The sequence below is a fragment of the Schistocerca americana genome, chromosome 4 (assembly GCF_021461395.2).
Source record: "Schistocerca americana isolate TAMUIC-IGC-003095 chromosome 4, iqSchAmer2.1, whole genome shotgun sequence".
NCBI classification, from domain to species: domain Eukaryota; kingdom Metazoa; phylum Arthropoda; class Insecta; order Orthoptera; family Acrididae; genus Schistocerca; species Schistocerca americana.
Window position 1 is genome coordinate 309,325,250 of NC_060122.1, and position 2,852 is coordinate 309,328,101.

Here is a 2,852-nt window from a genome sequence, read left to right on the forward strand (position 1 = left end):
ACTTGCTCAAAGTAAAAATGATGGATATATTTCCGACGAATTCTTAGGTATTTTATCAGTGCGTCTGTTTGTTTCAGTAACGCTGACGGCAGCAATATAACTGCAACGCGCTGCAAAATATGGCCCGTGTAGAGACACCCTGAGACGTTATAGGCGTTCTGCGGACAGTAGCCGCGAGGCTGTCGCACTCTCCCGATCGTCTTTCATTACAGCCGGCTCTCCCGCTCGCATTGTGTTGTACCTGTATCCGCATTCTTCTTGGGGCGAGGAGGAGGAGGAGCAAGAGATCGAGGACGGAGACAAGATGATGAAGGGGCGCGGGCGAGCAGAGTTCGGCCGTGGCCTATGGCACTCCACGGTCTGTGCGGTGCTCTGCCGTAATCGGCGCCTCACTTTTGGCTGCTTTACGAAGACACCCACCTGTTTCCTACGTGACCATTACGCCTAGTTATATGAAGGCGTGGTGTCTATTCTTTCGTATACGTCCGAAACGATAAACACCACACAGAATCCGCAGCTGCGATATATTAAATGTAAATTGAAGGTGGAGAGGGGAAGAAAGGAAAGGGGAGGGAGGGGATCAGTGCTGTCAGCTGCATTGGGACATTACGCGGAACCAGCGGCGACTATTGAAAATGTGTCCCGGACCGGGATTCGAACTCGCGATCTCCAGCTTACTAGGCAGGAGCGTTAACCACTGCGCCATCCGGGACACAGCGTTACCGCAATTGCGAGGAATATCTCGGCACGCCCCATGGTCGATTCACACGCCCACCGAGCCCCACCTATCTGCAGTCTCTTTCCATTTCCTCCATGTTCGCTACTCTGAGATTCCCACAGGAGGTCGGACGTATTTGTGCATCCGCACTGAAGAAGGGGATCCATTGCCCAGCTAGGCGACATGTCGGAAAGAACAGACACCTCGCGTTCAAACAATTAATTCAATGAGTAACACTTGGACACTATTGGCTCAAAATAGACTGATGGATAGGTAGTGAAGCAACAGCCAAAACTCGTAACCACATTCTGTAGCAAGTGCATGTAATCAGCAACTGTCTTACCACTTTTTAAACGAGATACTTTGCTCCTTCAGTCACGTTTAATAGCAAGAAACAAAAACTATGAAACTTTCTGGCAGATTAAAACTGTGTGCCGGACCGAGACTCGAACTCGGGACCTTTATCTTTGTTCTCTATCAGGTTCGCAGGAGAGCTTCTGTAAAGTTTGGAAGGTAGCAGACGAGATACTGGCAGAAGTAAAGCTATGAGGACGGGGCGAGAGTCGTGCTTGGGTAGCTCAGTTGGTGCCGGCACGGTAGCTCAGCGTATACGGTCAGAGGGTTCGCTGCCCTCTGTAATAAAAAAAAAACTGAGTTAATCGATCAACAACGAACTTAAACGGATGTCGTACAACGTCCGCCCCGAGCAGGTGCAACGAACAAAAGCGAAAAGCGAACAAAATGAGATTTAAAAAAGAAAAAAAAGAAAGTGCAAAAAAAAGTTGGTAGCACTTGCCCGTGAAATGCAAGGGTCCCGAGTTCGAGTCTCGGTCCGGCACACAGTTTTAATGTGCCAGTAAGTTTCGTATTAGCGCATACTCCGCTGCAGAGTGAAAATCTCATTCAAGAAAAACTATGTGTTTCTGCCGCATGCTGCTATTGTCAGGTCCCCCATTTATTAACTACACATTTCTTTCTTTTCTACATTTTTCTTAGTATGGCTGAATCCTTTAGCTATATTCATAGGCATTCCTTTACTACTATCAATTATATTGTGTGAGTGAATCTGCCATAAGTGCAACTTTTTTTCTTGTTGTGTTTACCAGTGTACTCAGGTAGCGAAGTTCCATTGGTTCGGCCTAGAAATTTACTGTCAGATATAACCCAACAGTTTTTGTTCGGTATTAGCCATATATTCGTATTACTTCAATATAGTGAAAATATAAATTTTAATTTATGGCACATAGACCACTAATGCCAATAAGAGTGACACTTCAGTACGTGGAAGATTATATTTTACAAACAAATGATTTCATTTTAACGAGAAATTAACTATTTACCACAGTAGCATGTGCGCAATGATTCAGGATGTGATCACGACCAAATCACGTTCGTCGCCGTGAATAGCTACGTCATTGCTGAATATCATTTCGCTTTCTTCCTCGCGTGTAGCTGCCTCAACTTTAAATATCCCAATATGCTTGTTATACTGTAACCAATCGGTACGTATCGGAAGGTGACTCATAACAGCCGGAATGAGTTCGTGATCACCTTCATCATAAATAAACGATCGGTTTTAATTCTTTGTCCTCGAAATACGAAACAACTGTTAATAAATTGATCATCTCTTAAAACAAGAATTATGTAATAAAATCTGTCACGGAAAGACAATTATCAATGGTTCAAAATAATTGTAGACTGATTCGTCACTGAACTTCGCTAATGGACAAGATGTTGCTTTAACTTCCTTGAGTCCCGATGGTATGCCATCTCAGGGCCGTAATTCTATTCTCTTGATACACACTACCACATCTAAGGTCACAGTTACCTTGTAACTGTAGGCAATGGAAAGCTAATGGACAGATGGATTATTCTTCTCCCTTCATTTCAAGTTTTTGCATTACGCTAGTTATTGTAATTATGCTGTCTAGTTTCAACCTCCATATTATTTGCTCACGTTTTTCTGTAGGCCACGTAATTTTTTACCCTCATATGCACCGAACTTGAAAGAAATGTTTGCGAAACGGATAATGCTAGAGGCCGAGACGTTGAGGCCTGCCATTAGGCTGCTCAACTCATTTCGCTGGTAATTGCTGCCCAAATGACATTCAGGGGCTGCTACGAGAGACCTATA

At 44.2% G+C, this 2,852-nt stretch overlaps 1 non-coding gene across 1 annotated transcript; it reads right to left on the minus strand.

Moving 5' to 3' along the window:
- Positions 1–639: 639 nt before the first annotated feature.
- Positions 640–712, minus strand: Trnat-agu. The gene has a single exon. It is a non-coding gene; the product is annotated as a tRNA-Thr (tRNA).
- Positions 713–2,852: the final 2,140 nt, after the last annotated feature.